Source organism: Dendropsophus ebraccatus, unplaced genomic scaffold (assembly GCF_027789765.1).
Source record: "Dendropsophus ebraccatus isolate aDenEbr1 unplaced genomic scaffold, aDenEbr1.pat pat_scaffold_1667_ctg1, whole genome shotgun sequence".
Classification (NCBI taxonomy): domain Eukaryota; kingdom Metazoa; phylum Chordata; class Amphibia; order Anura; family Hylidae; genus Dendropsophus; species Dendropsophus ebraccatus.
Genome location: NW_027209091.1, coordinates 1 through 11,055, shown reverse-complemented (window position 1 = coordinate 11,055; position 11,055 = coordinate 1). Strand labels below are relative to the sequence as shown.

Genomic DNA, 11,055 nt, shown 5'->3' with positions numbered 1-11,055 from the left:
ATAACATGAGGAACAGCACAGGAAGGTTAGTGACGCTTTCTATCATCAAAAGCTTTTACCAGACCAAATGTCACCTGCCAATACAGAGGTGTGCTGAGGCCGCGGTATACGTGTGAAGGAATGTGAACAGTCCGTTCTGCACACGGTCCCAGCACACGGTAACCTGTCTGGCCGGGATGCGGAGGTGTAAAGCCTGTTCTGCCCATCCTCTTGCTGACACTACGCTGCCTGCCCCCTTCAAGCCATGTGATCGATCACATGATTCTGACGTCATCAAAGGTCCTTCACCTAACCAGGATCTAGTGATTCACTTGGAAATAGCATCTACCGGATCTAGTGTTAGAAGAATTGCGGAAATGGAGGTGGAGGGGAGACCCTGGAGGGCTGCGCTGCCCGTGAGATGTGTGTGCGGGCTGCTGCTGGGTCCCGGGTGGGTGTAGCTGAGTGTTATGTACACGGGGTTACCTTACCTCCTGCAGCAGCCACTGGCTTCCGTGTCCGTCAGGTAATGCTGAGCTGGTGTATCTAAAGCTGTGATGTGTGATACTCTCTAAAGAGAGCACCCATCACTGCTTCATCTCTCATCAGGAGTGGCATTACTAAAGTGCTGAGCTAGTGTATCTAAGCTTATCATGTGTGATACTCTCTGATGAGAGCTCACATCCCCCCCCCCCCAACTGAATAAATCTCATTGTTATAATACTGAGGTGATGTATCTAAGCTTATTATGTGTGATACACCCTGATGAGAGCTCACATCCTACACCCTGTTTCTGAATAAATCTCATTGCTGTAATACCGAGGTGATGTATCTAAGCTTATTATGTGTGATACACCCTGATGAGCGCTCACATCCTACACCCTGTTTCTGAATAAATCTCATTGCTGTAATACCGAGGTGGTGTATCTAAGCTTATTATGTGTGATACACCCTGATGAGCGCTCACCCCCCCCCAACTGAATAAATCTCATTGCTGTAATACCGAGGTGGTGTATCTAAGCTTATCATGTGTGATACACCTGATGAGCGCTCACATCCTACACCCCTGTTACTGAATAAATCTCATTGCTATAATACCGAGGTGGTGTATCTAAGCTTATTATGTGTGATACACTCTGATGAGAGCTCACATCCTATAACCCTGTTACTGAATAAATCTAATTGCTGTAATATGAGGTTCTCTCTCTTGGTGTACCTAAGCTTATTATGTGTGTTACACCCTGATGAGCGCTCACATCCTACACCCCGTTACTGAATAAATCTCATTTCCCTATAGCGCACGGGTCGATGAGGATGAGGGTAAGTTTCTTACCTTCATCCACAGCACAGTATCCTTGAATCCCTGTGCTAATGAGTAGTTGCAGGGCAATGGGGGCGAGTGCAGCAAAGCGACTTATTAGCATAGGGATTAAACTCGTAATATAACGGAAACGGTAGCATAGATAGTTGAGAAACTTGCCCTCATCACCTATGTGCTACAGGGGGATATAGAAGTATCTATATCTGCTGATAGTTTCCTTTAAAAGTGCATATTTTATGTGCATAATAAACCACTGGCACCGTGTTATAGATGCATTCACACCATAACTAACTAAACTATAACCTTATTACTTTAGTAGGCTACCTTTTAAGCACCGTCTATAACTAGTGCTGCTGCAATCAAAAGGACGGTGTATAGAGGGGTGATAGATTCTCTGTGCATGCGGGACATTGTGGAGTGCAGCCCTCCATGTGTGCACGGTACATCCCAGCCATATTGCAGAAATCTGTGCTTCATAAGAGCAGAAAAACTATATAAGTAAATTAAATCAAATATCATTATTAGGATTGTCAATGATCTTTACAGCATCTTTCATTATAAGAATAAAAAAATACATGTTAGCAAATTTTTCTGTAATGTTTATTGATATGGGTAGAAGTGACTTGATATAAGATATATAATCTATAATTGTTTTTTTCAGGACACCGGGCAGGATGTCTCATCACCAGCTTCCAATGGAGCAGGGAAGTCCAAGGTAAATGAATATGTGTGTGTGTGTATATATATATATATATATATATATATATTTATTTATTATAAGAAACTGGCTGGCTGAGAGCGCTGTTGGAATGTGTGACCTTCATTTAGTGTTATTATCTCTGACTCATTCTTTTACTACTTCCTCTAAGAAAATGTTGGGACTAATGGATTAAAAAAGGAGAATAGTGCTTTGGGTTGTTAGTCGGCATACACAGCACCTCACAGGTCTATAGAAGGAATCAGTTTGCAAACATATCCTGCATAGTGTACCCAGTGGGCCTGTTCAATGCTCACCATGATAAACTGATACAGGAAGTACGCTGGGGAACTTCATTACTCAGAGAATTAACTTTGTTTGCGAAGACCATAAAAACCTTTGTTAACTCTTATAAATGAAAATATTCTGCTCTCCATGTCAGTCTTAGCCCAACAATACAAAGTATATATTTTTGGAAGAGAAACATGAGATGATTTTTGTGATCATTTTCTCCATATTACCATAGGTGAATTATTTTCATTTTTTTTGTGGTAAGAGATATATGTTACATATTTACCGCCACAAAGATGTTTTATACAAGGTTTTTTTTTTACAGCTGGATTCCCTGTCTAAAGATGACCTCATCAAGTTTGCAAAGAAGCAGATGATGTTGATTCAGAAAGTAAAATCAAGGTGTACAGGTATGGATGGTAATAGTATAGTCTGCTGATTGATTTGCAAGGCTGTAATAGGAAATTATAATTGTTCTCACCTGCTGGGTTACATACAGAACAGTATGGAAGGAATTGCTAGGGTTAAAATGAACCTCTCGGTTAAGTTATGCTGCCTTTGCTGATGGTAGCGTAACATATGGAAAGACACGCTGTTTTCATCCGTCTGTCCCTTACACAAAGACGTAGTGCAGGTTCAGACCCCCAACACTGAAAGAAGCAGGGCACTACCAAAAAGGGGTCACGGTTGCCACCACTCCCCCCTCCCTTTCTCTGATGACAGATTCCTTTATATGCACTGATAATGGGTGGGGGCCACTGGCCTCTGGCCATGTTCTGCCCGTTTGCAGATGTAGGTTCTCAGAACCAATGAGAAATCCATTGTGCCTGTGCCTGTGTTATGCTGTCCACAGCAGGGCCAGCATAACTTACCTGACAGGTTTCTTTTAAAGCAAAGTGTATGAGAGGGTCGGTCATCTGACACCAGTAGACGCAATGTAATGCTTAGTTTGCCCTGCAGCAATGTTTATTGTTTCACCTGTCCACTGTACCTTCTCAGCAATTTGCCTAAAGTCAACCTTGTCAGCTGTATTTCACATTCTAAATTGCTGACACTGTTTCTGTTTGGCCAAGGAGACACATGGTACCTTTCATATGTGTCTGTGCTTCCATAGCAGAAAAATGTTTTTATTCTCCAGTTCAAAGTGTCAAAGAGGCTTTTCCAAGCTTCTGCAAAGCGGTGAGCTGGAATGCCTCCTTGGTTCCCTGCTCAATCCCTGCTTGCCTGAGATTGACAGTCAGCTAAAAGGGATGTGAGGAGAGCAGGTGGCATTCCAGCTTGCAGCATTTCTGGATTATTGCCTGTCATTAGTAAACTTTCATGTGTGTATTGGGCCTAATACATGGCCTGATAATTGTTTAGTAAGGTCTACACAGACATCATTAGCGATGTCCGTGCAGCCTTTGCCCAAACCGTTTACATTACCTGTCCACGTTCCCGATCTCCTCAGTGAGGCCTGTCTGAGCCACTCTGAAGCTGCAGCGTGTGAGACCATGGAGGAAGCAGAGCTCAGGAAGAGACCGGGAACGTGGACAGGTAATGTAAACGTTTTGTTGAATCGTCAATTGTCAGCTGTCAACGCTATAACACGTAGTGATTCGTGGTCGGCGGACAATTATTTTAGGTCGGGGCCTAAAGAAATGATCAGCCAATGATCGTTTCATCGGCTGATCATTCTCTCTATTACATGGAGCAATAATCATCCGAATCGCGCCGATCCCACCGATTATTGCTCTGTGTAATAGGGCCCTAACTATAGCAGGCCTGAAAGACTTTGTTTGAAAACCAGCAGTGTTGCTGTGCTTCATTGTACTGAAAAGTGATAGATGGAGCCCCATCCCCATCCCCCATCTTACTGTCTTCATATGCCTGTCTCCATTGAATTCAGTATCTATGGGATTTACTGGCTGGGATTGGAGTTGCCCCGGATCTTGGCCATTGCAGTGGGATGTTGGCTATATCCCCATTTGCAGGGGAAAAATTGCCACACATGTGCAACTAGATTTCATTTTAAAGAGTGGGAGTTAGGGAAACATCTGAGCATTTCTCTAGTTTTTTTTTAGTGATTATATCTGAGTTGTTTGACCTGCGATGTCACCATGTCACTGTTTCTGATTTACAGAGTTAGAAAAAGAAGTTGAAGAGTTGAAATCCAAACCAGTTACAGGAGGGGCAGATGACGTTGTGCAGGTATAGTTTCACTGTATCGTGTTCCGATAACATGTTGTACTTGTACTGCTATAGCTATTTACAGCTGCCTCTGTTCTGTCAGGTTTCATTTGTTTTGCTGGGCAGCATGGCATAGTAACTAATCTACCCAGTCAAAGAAAAAATATATATATTATAGAGTGCATGAGCCATGGGTGCCACAATCCTGTCTTGAATAGCTATTGGCTATATACATCATAGTTATTATGCTGTAACCCATGGGGAGGACAGCTGGGAATATGCTGGTACCACCTGTTTAAAGGCACTTCACAAGTTCAATAAAAAAAAAGTGAAATTTCTATATAGTGTAAGGCTATGTACACACATAGGGGGACATTTATTAAGTCCGACGTTTTTTGCGCCAGGCTGACGATAGCCAAACGACAACACTGCCTGCTGCTAGTGAAAGCGCTCAAGGTTGTGAAGTAGCAGGTGCATTGCCCCCTGGGAAACATGAATATGCAAAAGAAAGAGCCTGTGGAGCCTCAGCAAAGAGTCTCGAACACAGGACTAGCCAGATATCCCTCCGGGAAGGACCCAGCCTAGGGTGGCTCCTGTAAGGAAACCACCAAAACCACCATAAGTCAATGTAATACCTGCACGTGTACACGGGGCGTATTGGTTTGATCAAATTGTATACCAAATTCCTGGTGTTTGTTTTTAAAGTAGCTTAGGCGGCTTAGTATCAGCCATAGGTGTGAGGTGCAGCTGCACTCTTCTCTCCATTTCACATAAGTCAATGTAATGACAAGGGAAAAAACCAGGCCAGGTAGCCAAAAATGTCCCCTGCAAAGCGCCAACAGTACGCTGATTTATGTAGAGCGCACTGCCTCTACATAAATCCCGTGCGCACCAGTGTGTGCGCTGAGGATTCCTATGGCAGCTCAGAGCTGGTGTAGGTTTTCTTATCATTTCCAGTGATAAAAATGTAAATTAAGCAGACCCAGAGTCCGCACCTCCTAAACACCCCCTCCCCGCCCCCCCTTGCGCAGCGGGCGGAAATGGCCAGATGCAAATATTTATTCGCAAAATGGCCATGTGCGAATAAATTTATTTGCATCTGGCCATTTTCCGAAGATATCAAAATAAATATATGACTGTGCACCCATCTCGGCTGTTATATTGGCTGTGCATATGTTATTCTATTTCTTCAGCCTATGATAGTATCTTGGAAAAAAATATATACCTGGGCAAGGTATGTTGTCTAACATCCGTATTGTTTGCGCATAGAATTCATCTGTTTATCCGTCTGTATTACCATATTTCTTTAGGCTCTTACTGATAGACTGATGCCGTTCTACTCGAAAAAGGCAGAGACTCATCAACAGTTGGTTTCTATGAAGAAAGAATTCATTAAAACAAAAGAAGAATATGAGGTAACATTATTTTAAAAAATGTATTTATTTTAAGGAGCAGAGAAAGCCTATGCTCCTTCAAGTTACAAGGAACTAAGGTGACAATATTTTCAGCATACAGTGGTCTTTCCTAAGCCACGTTCAAGATGCAGTCCCACAGATGCTGCAATATTTAGTACATGTCATGGGCTCAGGGCGTTGCTAGGGTCCTAAAACATCCGGGGCACGGGCCCTCTGAGTGCCGTCCTTCACTGGTTAGCGAAGAAGCCCAGTGCAGAAGCTAGTGACCCCAATGACCGCTATATATGCCCAGCTCTATTGCCTCCACTCATAATAACATGTGGATAAGCAGACACAAGGCAGCCACCCGCCCTGGGCTCCTGTCAGGGTCACTGGCATCGGTAATGGTGCACACCAGCTCCTTTACAGCTCCCCCTGTACACACAGCCTCTGGGAGGTCTGCCCTAACTCCTATCTTCTAGGCCAGTTTCCCAACCTTTTCTATTTTGAGGAACTCATACCAGAATAACATTCTACAAAATGCAAAAACCTCATTCAGTGACTCACAGGTGACGTCTTCTTTGATCTGAGATGTTCTCTTTCCCTTTTCCTCTCCATCCAGCCCAGGCCACCATGATGATTTCTTCCAGCTGCAATTCATCTCCTCAAAACCTGCCAAACATATTAGGCTCCACACTTCAACCACCTTTCCCTTTTCCCACCTATAGGCCCCCAAACTGTAGTAATTCCACTGCTTGGTGTCAGTGAGTAGGTAGGTAAGTGTGTTGCCCCCTGTATGTAGGATCGCCTGCTGTGCCCAAATATAGTAATAATTCCCACTGATGTGCCCCCATAAAGTATTAATGCCCCCCTCTACTGTGCCCCTATATAGTAATGATTGCGTATGCTCTACCCCCATATAGTAAAATTGTCTCCTTCTGTGACCCCTATATAGTAATGTCCCTTCTGCTGTGCCCCTATATAGTAATAATGTACCTTCTGCTGTGCCCCCTATATAGTAATAATGTGTCTGCGTTACCCGCCATAGTAATAAAGTTCCCCACCTGCCTGCAATTAACCTGACCGCCATCCCCACACACACACTACCCCACCTGACCCTGATTCCTTCACACACAACACACACATACTATACTACCCCCACCCCAACCCACACACACACACACACACACACACACTACCCCACCTGACCCTCATTCCTTCACACACAACACACACATACTACCCCCACCCCACCCAACCCACACACACACACACACACAACTGGGCCCCATCTTAATCCCCATCACACACTTGAGCCCTGAATGATAATGCCTAGCGACACCACTGCATGGCTATAACAGATCCAGCCAGTCTTCAAGGACATTTCACAGATAAAACATATTTTACTGACATGCTTGCACCGATTAGCTGTCTTAGCTGTGTGCATAAATTGCACACAGAGAAAAGAAGATGGATACACCCTTATACTATATCTCTATAGCAAACCATACAAAGCAGCAACATGGTGGATGTTATAGAGCAGTACTGAGAGATGTAAGCTGAGCCTTCAGCACCTGGAGTATCACCATAACCCAACAAGCTGCTGTCTCTGTAGCTGGTTCTTTCTTTCTTTGTCCAGCAGGTCACTCTTCCTTGTCAGTGCATTTTTTCTGGGCAGCATGTAAACTGGTCCCATCAGTAAGCTGATAGTCTGTCTTTTCTCTTTGCTTTTTTTAATGTTTTTATATTTTTTTATTTTCTAATAAGTCTTTAAGGGTACCTATTGAACTATGCTGGGAATTGGTGTTTTATAGGCTGTCTCCAAGAAAGCCAGTGAGCTACAACATCAACTGGAGCAGTCAAACAACAATATGTTAGAAGAAATAGCTGTATTAAAAGAATGACCTCTTGCAGTCCCAAAACAATCACAAGAGATGTTGATATTTTAAAGAAGGAACTACAAGATGCACTTAAGAAACAGAAAGAGTTTATGGAAAGACTGAGCCAACAAGAACAACAAGATGCGCACACAAAAAAGCTGGAAGAGGAGCTTCAACATATGCGACAAGAGTACGAGGAAAGGATATCTAAATTGCAGAAAGATGTAGATCTTGTTACAGAAGAGAAGATTAATGGAATGACCAGACTTAAAGATGCTCAAGCTGCTTCAGAACAGTACTTCTGTGAGATCCAAGATCTTCATGCAAAAATCTTGAGTTGCAGGCTCTGCACAAAGACGAAGTATCAAACCTAATGCATGAACTTGAAACTTCCACCAAGGAATCTGAGAGGGAGAAAAGTGAATTGCAAGACACATAAATCAATATCTTCAAAAAGAGAAAACATTGCTGGAGGATAATAAATCAGGCCTGAATAATGGTGATGTATCCGGTGAGCAAAATGTCACCTCTCAAAGTGACGATGATGAAGTACAGCATCTAAAATTTGTTGTGAAAGAATTGGAGTCTCAACAGAGGCCTCTTAACAGATGAACTCACCTACATAAACAATGTAAAGATTAGTCTGGAGAAGGAGGTACAGCACTTAAAAAGTGAACACTTCCATGAACGAGAAGAGTTAGAATTTAAGATAAATGAACTTCAGCTTGCTATAGAGGAGTATAATAGTTTAATAGAGAAATTAAAGACAGAGCTTGAGACTACTAAAATGGACTATAAACAGCTGGCCCCAGCAAAAGCCATAGATATTCAAAGCATAAGAGATCAGCACAAGAAAGAATGTATGAGCTTAAACAAGCAATATCATCACGTTGGAGAATGAATTTGTCTATTGTCCATGAAATGCAGATTTTAAAAGAGCAGTGTGACAAAACTCCATCAAGAAAAAGAGGATGCCGTGAGCAGCTATGAGAACTTGCGAGAAAACATTTGTCAGTCTTCAGGCAGAACTTGAAGATTCTGCTGGGAAGATCAGCCGAGAGTTTGAAACTATGAAGAACCAACAGGCCTCAGATGTCCATGAACTTCAGCAGAAGTTAAGAGCTGCATACAAGGATAAAATGACCTTCTTGAAACTGTTAATCAGCTCCAGAGTAAATGTGAATCGCTGTCATCAAAGGAAACAGAATATGAAAGAACTTCAACTTAAGATCACAGAGTTGCAGCAGAATAATGAAGAAAATATAGCATCTCTGCATCAAAAGGAGGAGTTTATAAAAGAACTCCAGCTCAGAGTCGATGAAAATTCAAAACAAAACTCTGAGCTTATCCTATCTTAAGAAGACATCCAGAAACTGCAAGAAATGTACAAGAGTGAGCAAGTCAACGTGGAGACGTTGCGTCAGAGGCCGAGAGCTTGTCTTTGCTTAATGCACAACTACAGAAAACGGTAGACGAACCTGACACAGAAGCTTCAAGAATCTGTCTTGTCATCCCATCAAAATGACGAAGATGAAGATCTCCACCTCAAAATTACTTGGTGGCAACAAAAACATGATGAGGGTCACAGCTACTTTACATGAGAAAGAAGAACTGATAAAGATGTTCAAATGAAAATAGAGGAGACAACCAAGCAAACGCAGAGATCTCTTCTAGCATGGAGCAGGCAAAGAAAGAATTACTTGAACTTCAGGAAATCTTCAAGAGTGAGCAGACAAAGGCTTTGAGCTTCCAGCAGGAAGTCGAAAGTCATGTCAAGCTTATTGCACAGTTGGAGCACACAATCGAGGAGTTGACTCAGAAATTGAGCAGTGCCGGCAGAGTCTGGAGGAGATGAAAAATCTTCAGCAGCAAGTAGACACCTTGATTCTCGATAAAGAGACGATAGAGAGGGACTCCAGAAGGTGGCAAGATGACATGTTAAAACTCAATGAAGAGAAGGCAGTTCTTTCTAAAGAATTTGATAGACTTACTTCTGACACAGTCAGTGTCTTGCATCTTGTGAGGAGTTAGGTGACTTGAGAAAGGAAATGCAACTGATAACTGCAGAGAAGGATGAAGTAACTAGGCTTCTTAGGAGTAAGGAGCAGCATATCGAGATGTTTCAGCAACAGCTTTATATTCTTCAGGACATCCTGACTATTGATGGCAGAGACCAAGATCTTATTCCACTGCTTGAAATATTAACAAGCAGTTCTTCAGCTTAAGAAGGAAAAGGCAGATATTCTCTTACAGAAAGAGGAGACATCTGTTGAGCTCGAGAGGCTCCATGAAGAGTATGAAATACAGTGCTCAGATCTAAGAGCTATGCTAAGTGACTACTCTAAAGAAAAGGTACTATTGAAAGAAGAGATGGAGGAAACGCTTAGAGACAAAGAAGCACTCCAAAGAGATCTCCTTGAAATGAAGCATGCGCTTGAAAAATCCAACTGGATAATGAGACTTAATTTCACGTATAGAAAGTTTAACTTCAGAGTTAAGTTCTGTACACAAGGAAACGCATACTGACAAGAGTCTACTCAGCAGGCACATGCACAAGAGGGTTTAAAGGAAGAAAACAAAGAGCGCCCTCTGGCGCAAGAAGTGACTAGCAGTGAGGTAAGACAACTCCATGTGTGGAAACAACTTAGACATTTCTACATCTTTAGGATGTTGTTGTGGTTGTAGCAGAATGTTTGTCACGTAAACAATTCACTTACAGTCCTACAATCCTACTTACAGTGCTGATCTTCAGACGTCCACGGCCGCAAACAAGCACCAATCGGCGAGATTGGTGCTCGCTAGCAGTGTCTTCACATGAATAATTAATCGAGCAGCCGGGCCACACAAACATGTAAAGGGACACTTAAAATATGCGATTAGCTGATGAGCGGGCATTTTCATGCTACTTGGCTGATCACTACACTTCTGCCATTTATCAGCTGAGTGAGCGTTTCTAGCAGTGCTCGTTGCTGATAATCGACCTGTGTAAAAGGGCTCTTAGATGCATTTGGAACTGAGTTCCACACCTTCTGAAAGCATTGTGTGCAGCATCTACATTACTGCTATTACTGCTTAGGCACGCTAGATGGCCCAGTGTGGTCTTTTCCTGCTAACTATGTTTCTGTGTATTTGCGTCAATATTTGATAAAATAAGGTAGAATGACCCAGATGAGCATTTTACAAGCTGGTCTTAAGGGGATAAAATGCTGATCAGTGGAGTTCTGACTGCTGTGAAGCCCACTGATCTGTAGAATTAAAGTGAAAAGCCCCCTGAATGTACAGAGTGCACCAAGCATATGAGGCCATCTCTCCATTTATTGTTCA

At 42.7% G+C, this 11,055-nt stretch overlaps 1 pseudogene; it reads left to right on the top strand.

Annotated features, from left to right (window-relative positions):
* The first annotated feature begins 274 nt into the window (after positions 1-274).
* Positions 275-10,347, top strand: LOC138775495 (GRIP and coiled-coil domain-containing protein 2-like; annotated as a pseudogene).
* The last annotated feature ends 708 nt before the right edge of the window (positions 10,348-11,055 follow it).